Source organism: Ailuropoda melanoleuca, chromosome 13, assembly GCF_002007445.2.
Source record: "Ailuropoda melanoleuca isolate Jingjing chromosome 13, ASM200744v2, whole genome shotgun sequence".
Taxonomy (NCBI): domain Eukaryota; kingdom Metazoa; phylum Chordata; class Mammalia; order Carnivora; family Ursidae; genus Ailuropoda; species Ailuropoda melanoleuca.
In genome coordinates, this window is record NC_048230.1 from 35403588 (window position 1) to 35411789 (window position 8202).

The window sequence follows — 8202 nt, forward strand, 5'->3', positions numbered from 1 at the left end:
CTACCTTTCCCTATACATCCAGCATTTTCTCCCTGTTTTTTTCATTGGATTCCTCATCTACTACTATACTCAACTTTTCTTGTACCACTTGTCTCTCCCCTCTACAATGTAATATTCACAGAGCAGGGAGTACATCTAATTTTTGGTATATTCACAGAGTCTGAAAGAGCATGGGACATATAGTACGAGCTCAATAAATGTATGTTGGATGGATAATACAACATTGCTTGAAGACTAAGAACAAATTACCTCTTTGTCTTTCAAGGTTTTTCTGAGTAGAGGGATCTGTGCTTAATTAGTATTTTCATGCACTAATTAACTCCAAATATATTTTATTTGGACCTCCTATGTCCTAGGCACCCTGAGAGATTCTCTGAAATATTTGGAGAAAGATAAAGCCCTGGGTCTTGTCATGAAGATTCTTCCAGCCTATGAGCAAAGACAAACCTGTAAAAATATGTTTACATTACAACATAGTAGGTGTTAAAAAAATATACCTTAGGAACAAATAGTTGGCCTATTATTAACAACCATGATATAGGGACAATCTTTCCAGAAGAGGTGGATGATTAAACCAAGCACAGAAATATGGATAGAAATTTTCTAGGATTCTGAAATGGTAGAGGACATTATGAGATTGGTTAGAGGTATGAAGATGTGAAAAAACATAGTCTTCGTGAATCTGGGATCGTAGACAATCCGTACACATCAACCTATAAGTCAGCCTGAGGCTCAAAGTGAACCACAGGCTCCCTACCAGTTCCACAGCTGTCCCCAGGCTCTGTTGGCAAAAGGGGTGTGAATCTCCAGAGCGAGCCAGTGATAAAGTGATAAGATGCTCTCAGGTTTTTCTCTAATGCTTCTATCCAATAGGAGTTTTTCTTCAAATATTTGGTGACCGTGTGGTTTGGCCGAAGGGAAGAAAATTTATGAACACAGCAGAATATTGGCGTCAGAATGTCTTAGATATCTGGGTCCTAAGGGACTGTCTGGGCTGGACATCAAACCAAGATTCTGATAAAAGGAGATAACAGAGACTGGCCAAAGCAGGAAAGGTGTTTTGCTTAGCTTGAGTCAGAGGTACCAAGAGATGCTTCGGAAAGAGCTAACTCAAGAAGTCTGGAGCCCCTGAATAGGTGAGTCAAAATTTTAAACTTCAATAATTTGCAACAATAGTAAAGATTTTATTTTTTTCTATTCCATTAAGTTATAGCTGTTGGCTGTGGCCTAGATGCTTCTGTCATAAGTATATAGCCTTTAATATTGTCTCTAAAATGAACTTTAATAAGAACTGTTTAATGATTATTTTTTATAATCATTTATTTAATGTTGGGCTATATTGTAATTCAAGATTTTTTGGATCTTTTCATTCCACATGTGAGAAAACTGAGCCTCAGAAAGAGGATTTGGTTTATCCGAGTAACACAATGGGTCAAGGTTTGCGATGGGAACAAGTGTCCTGACTTCTAATTCAGTTTCCTTGCTAGAATAGCTATGAATTGGGTTCATATTTTGATCTGTTCTGGTGGGGAGGATACGGGTTTCAAATCATATGCAGTTAAGTTTGAGTTCTAAGCCAGTACTCCTCTCATTGGTGTGACTTTAGATAAATTACTTTAAATTCTGAGCCTCAGTTTTCTTATCTGTGAAATGGGGGTTAGAGGCTAGGGAGATAAAAGAAATTATATCTGTAAGGTCTCTAGCCCAGGGCCTTTGTCGGTCCAGAGAGTACGTACATGTTAACTGTTATAAGTGCCTCAAATCACAGGTTGGGTTTTGCTCTGAAGAAGTAGTCTGATTGCAAAACTGCATTTCGGATTCTACAACCATAAACGGGAACTCTCTAAGTGAATTTCAGCTGAATTTCTGTCTCGAGGTTCTGACATAAAATAAATGTTCACATTGCCTTGTCATTTGAATGGCAAAGAAGACCGTAGAGTTAATTGCTTTTCAAAATCTAGTGATGCTTCTTCCCACTGTTATAGATCATCAGTCAGAGAGTGACACATGTGTTGAACTTCGTGATCAGAAGAATAAGACACACCTTTGAAAGCATTACAATGAGATATTACTTCATACCTGTTAGGACGTCAGTTACCAAACACACAAGATATGACAAGTGTGGGCAAGGATGTGGTGATGATGTGGCGGACACAGGAACTCTTGCATCTTGTTAATGGGAATGTAAATTGGGACATGCAATATGGAAAACAGTATNCACAACCAAAGAAACTATAAGAACATGTGGTTTTCTAAAATGCAAGGTGATCCATTGGCCCATCAATCTCATTAATGGGGCAAGATCTCTCTCTCCGGCCCTGGCTGCTACCCTTATGGGTTAAGAGTGAAGTGGCTTATGTTATATCCAGGGGCTACAATGAGGAAGACATGATACAGGCAAATCTGAAAAATCACCTTCCTTGGACTCCAGAAAATGTATGTGTGATTGTTTTGTTAAATATAAATCCATCGGCCAAATCAAATGGTACTTATTAATTGTTGTTGCTATTTCAGCTGTCCTCCTCCTCATCTTTGCCCTATATAAAGTAGCTACCTTTCCCTATACATCCAGCATTTTCTCCCTGTTTTTTTCATTGGATTCCTCATCTACTACTATACTCAACTTTTCTTGTACCACTTGTCTCTCCCCTCTACAATGTAATATTCACAGAGCAGGGAGTACATCTAATTTTTGGTATATTCACAGAGTCTGAAAGAGCATGGGACATATAGTAGGAGCTCAATAAATGTATGTTGGATGGATAATACAACATTGCTTGAAGACTAAGAACAAATTACCTCTTTGTCTTTCAAGGTTTTTCTGAGTAGAGGGATCTGTGCTTAATTAGTATTTTCATGCACTAATTAACTCCAAATATATTTTATTTGGACCTCCTATGTCCTAGGCACCCTGAGAGATTCTCTGAAATATTTGGAGAAAGATAAAGCCCTGGGTCTTGTCATGAAGATTCTTCCAGCCTATGAGCAAAGACAAACCTGTAAAAATATGTTTACATTACAACATAGTAGGTGCTAAAAAAATATACCTTAGGAACAAATAGTTGGCCTATTATTAACAACCATGATATAGGGACAATCTTTCCAGAAGAGGTGGATGATTAAACCAAGCACAGAAATATGGATAGAAATTTTCTAGGATTCTGAAATGGTAGAGGACATTATGAGATTGGTTAGAGGTATGAAGATGTGAAAAAACATAGTCTTCGTGAATCTGGGATCGTAGACAATCCGTACACATCAACCTATAAGTCAGCCTGAGGCTCAAAGTGAACCACAGGCTCCCTACCAGTTCCACAGCTGTCCCCAGGCTCTGTTGGCAAAAGGGGTGTGAATCTCCAGAGCGAGCCAGTGATAAAGTGATAAGATGCTCTCAGGTTTTTCTCTAATGCTTCTATCCAATAGGAGTTTTTCTTCAAATATTTGGTGACCGTGTGGTTTGGCCGAAGGGAAGAAAGTTTATGAACACAGCAGAATATTGGCGTCAGAATGTCCTAGATATCTGGGTCCTAAGGGACTGCCTGGGCTGGACATCAAACCAAGATTCTGATAAAAGGAGATAACAGAGACTGGCCAAAGCAGGAAAGGTGTTTTGCTTAGCTTGAGTCAGAGGTACCAAGAGATGCTTCGGAAAGAGCTAACTCAAGAAGTCTGGAGCCCCTGAATAGGTGAGTCAAAATTTTAAACTTCAATAATTTGCAACAATAGTAAAGATTTTATTTTTTTCTATTCCATTAAGTTATAGCTGTTGGCTGTGGCCTAGATGCTTCTGTCATAAGTATATAGCCTTTAATATTGTCTCTAAAATGAACTTTAATAAGAACTGTTTAATGATTATTTTTTATAATCATTTATTTAATGTTGGGCTATATTGTAATTCAAGATTTTTTGGATCTTTTCATTCCACATGTGAGAAAACTGAGCCTCAGAAAGAGGATTTGGTTTATCCGAGTAACACAATGGGTCAAGGTTTGCGATGGGAACAAGTGTCCTGACTTCTAATTCAGTTTCCTTGCTAGAATAGCTATGAATTGGGTTCATATTTTGATCTGTTCTGGTGGGGAGGATACGGGTTTCAAATCATATGCAGTTAAGTTTGAGTTCTAAGCCAGTACTCCTCTCATTGGTGTGACTTTAGATAAATTACTTTAAATTCTGAGCCTCAGTTTTCTTATCTGTGAAATGGGGGTTAGAGGCTAGGGAGATAAAAGAAATTATATCTGTAAGGTCTCTAGCCCAGGGCCTTTGTCGGTCCAGAGAGTACGTACATGTTAACTGTTATAAGTGCCTCAAATCACAGGTTGGGTTTTGCTCTGAAGAAGTAGTCTGATTGCAAAACTGCATTTCGGATTCTACAACCATAAACGGGAACTCTCTAAGTGAATTTCAGCTGAATTTCTGTCTCGAGGTTCTGACATAAAATAAATGTTCACATTGCCTTGTCATTTGAATGGCAAAGAAGACCGTAGAGTTAATTGCTTTTCAAAATCTAGTGATGCTTCTTCCCACTGTTCTAGATCATCAATCAGAGAGTGACACATGTANGAGTTTTTCTTCAAATATTTGGTGACCGTGTGGTTTGGCCGAAGGGAAGAAAGTTTATGAACACAGCAGAATATTGGCGTCAGAATGTCCTAGATATCTGGGTCCTAAGGGACTGCCTGGGCTGGACATCAAACCAAGATTCTGATAAAAGGAGATAACAGAGACTGGCCAAAGCAGGAAAGGTGTTTTGCTTAGCTTGAGTCAGAGGTACCAAGAGATGCTTCGGAAAGAGCTAACTCAAGAAGTCTGGAGCCCCTGAATAGGTGAGTCAAAATTTTAAACTTCAATAATTTGCAACAATAGTAAAGATTTTATTTTTTTCTATTCCATTAAGTTATAGCTGTTGGCTGTGGCCTAGATGCTTCTGTCATAAGTATATAGCCTTTAATATTGTCTCTAAAATGAACTTTAATAAGAACTGTTTAATGATTATTTTTTATAATCATTTATTTAATGTTGGGCTATATTGTAATTCAAGATTTTTTGGATCTTTTCATTCCACATGTGAGAAAACTGAGCCTCAGAAAGAGGATTTGGTTTATCCGAGTAACACAATGGGTCAAGGTTTGCGATGGGAACAAGTGTCCTGACTTCTAATTCAGTTTCCTTGCTAGAATAGCTATGAATTGGGTTCATATTTTGATCTGTTCTGGTGGGGAGGATACGGGTTTCAAATCATATGCAGTTAAGTTTGAGTTCTAAGCCAGTACTCCTCTCATTGGTGTGACTTTAGATAAATTACTTTAAATTCTGAGCCTCAGTTTTCTTATCTGTGAAATGGGGGTTAGAGGCTAGGGAGATAAAAGAAATTATATCTGTAAGGTCTCTAGCCCAGGGCCTTTGTCGGTCCAGAGAGTACGTACATGTTAACTGTTATAAGTGCCTCAAATCACAGGTTGGGTTTTGCTCTGAAGAAGTAGTCTGATTGCAAAACTGCATTTCGGATTCTACAACCATAAACGGGAACTCTCTAAGTGAATTTCAGCTGAATTTCTGTCTCGAGGTTCTGACATAAAATAAATGTTCACATTGCCTTGTCATTTGAATGGCAAAGAAGACCGTAGAGTTAATTGCTTTTCAAAATCTAGTGATGCTTCTTCCCACTGTTCTAGATCATCAATCAGAGAGTGACACATGTATTGAACTTCGTGATCAGAAGAATAAGACACACCTTTGAAAGCATTACAATGAGATATTACTTCATACCTGTTAGGACGTCAGTTACCAAACACACAAGATATGACAAGTGTGGGCAAGGATGTGGTGATGATGTGGCGGACACAGGAACTCTTGCATCTTGTTAATGGGAATGTAAATTGGGACATGCAATATAGAAAACAGTATGGTGGTCTAGGGACGCCTGGGTGGCTCAGTCAGCTAAGTGTCTGCCTTCGGCTCAGGTCATGATCCCAGGGTCCTGGGATCGAGCCCCGCATCAGGCTCCCAGCTCAGCTTCTCCCTCTGACTGCTGCTCCCTCTGCTTGTGCTCTCTCTCTCTCTCTCTGACAAATAAATAAATAAAATCTTGAAAAAGAAAGAAAGAAAGAAAAACAGTATGGTGGTCTCTCAGAAAATTAAAACTAGACCTACCATATGATCTACCCATCCCACTTCTAGGTATATATCCAAAGAAACTGAAATCGGAATCTTAAAGAGATACTACACACGCCCCCTGGAGTTGTTATATCTCAGACTTGTCCACATGAGTCTCCAGCAATGATCAGCAGCAGTTTAGATTTTTCTACCCTGGCACTGGCTCCCATGGAGATTTCTGCTCTGGTAACTTGTGACTCTCTGTATTTCCCTGTACATGTCTCCAGTTTTGCTGGTAGCAATTCACTGTGGCAGATCTGAGAAGAGTTGTTGATTTTTCAGCTTGATCAGTTTTTTATTTGTTATTAGGATGGTGTGACAACTTCCAAGCTTCTTACATGCCAGACAAGACCCATNGATTTCTGCTCTGGTAACTTGTGACTCTCTGTATTTCCCTGTACATGTCTCCAGTTTTGCTGGTAGCAATTCGCTGTGGCAGATATGAGAAGAGTTGTTGATTTTTCAGCATGATCAGTTTTTTATTTGTTATTAGGATGGTGTGACAACTTCCAAGCTTCTTACATGCCAGACAAGACCCGTTCATTTTTTTATTTTAAAACTTTTTTTTAAGATTTTATTTATTTATTTATCGGGGGGGGGGCACACAAGCAGGAGGAGCAGCAGGCAAAGGGAGAAGCAGGCTCCCTGCTGAGCAAGGAACGCAATGGGGGACTCTGTCCCAGGACCCTGGGATCATGATCTAAGCCGAAGGCAGACGCTTAACTGACTGAGCCTCCCAGGTGTCCCCCATTAGTTTTTTTAAATTAAAAATTTTATAATGCTTTAAAATGAGAGATACATCCTTCTAGAAATACAGGGCTATGATACAGAGTATATGTCTAATCATATTTTTAAATTACTGGACTTGAGAGCCCATTCTTTGATTCTAATCATTTTCAAAGTTATGATCTGATAATGGACTTAATTCATCATGTTACTAGAGGCAGGTTCCCATATACATCTATGTGAAGTAGATCTTTTTAAATGGTTAATTCCTAAAGACAACGATGAAAGGAGGAATGATATATTTGGAAAATAAAGGATCGTTAGATAATTTAAGTCAACAGAAACAGAGCCTGAATATTCTACCAAAAACTCCAAATCATCCCTAGTATTCAACCTAAATTTATTTGAATTAAAGTTTGAATTTTGTCTCCTCAAGAGACCCTTCCTATGAGTTTTGGTAAATTTCCAATTATGTATCAACCCGCAGTGCTTACCACCAAAGGGGAGTGAGTGCCCACAGTGCTACACTGCAATCCCGTCTATTGCAAATAAACTTTGCAAAAGGACCTAAAGGGACATGCGTAGAATAGCATTTAAGGAATTGGAGCATAATACACCAACCCAAGTAAGTGAGGTCTGTGGAGCTATTGTTTGTTTTTGGTAGACTTACCAAAAACATTAGGTAATGGAATCTATGGTTTCTCCAAAGTCTCTCAGACAGTAATATCTTTTGTCTGGATATATTTGCATCCTAATATTGCAGAAGTGCTGGTAAGGAGCTGGTAAGAAACAGAGCTCAAGTTGTCCCTGTCTCTTTAACTTTGATAATTGGGATTCATGGCGTGATCTCAGTCAGCGAGACTCACTTACCTTGAGGCGAATACTTGACACTTCTTTCTTAAATGCAACACTTAAGTGGAAAGCCAGTGTATCAGTCAGGTGTGGCCTTTACCTTGCGAAAGGCAGATTTCTTCAGATTTGAGATGTGTTCTCTAGGTTTTCACTGCTGAACTTGCCAGGCACGCATGTGCAGAAGCTAAAACCAAACCAAACCAAACCAAACCAAACCAAACAGTAACAATAACAACAAAAAACAACAACCTTTTTTTATATTATTCTCACAGCCTTTTGGCAGTACTGTAGCCTTGATTTATAATTTGGCAATTAAATTTTCTTTTGTACTTGGAGAAAATTTTAAAGGTGGCTTCATAGTGTCTCTCCACACCCAGTGGTGTCGAAAGACTTAAAAACCGTTATTATGTAAGCTTCAAAGACGGGAAAGCCATTTCATTTGGCTTTTTTTTTTTTTTTTCTTTTTTC

General features: G+C 38.7%; 1 protein-coding gene across 1 annotated transcript in view; it reads left to right on the plus strand.

Moving 5' to 3' along the window:
* Positions 1 to 4696: 4696 nt before the first annotated feature.
* KCNJ16 (potassium inwardly rectifying channel subfamily J member 16) overlaps positions 4697 to 8202 on the plus strand; it is an 80209-nt gene continuing 76703 nt past the window's right edge. Inside the window, exon 1 of the mRNA XM_034641378.1 lies at positions 4697 to 4826. The gene's annotated coding sequence lies outside the window, so the exon portion shown is untranslated. The remainder of the gene's footprint in view (positions 4827 to 8202) is intronic.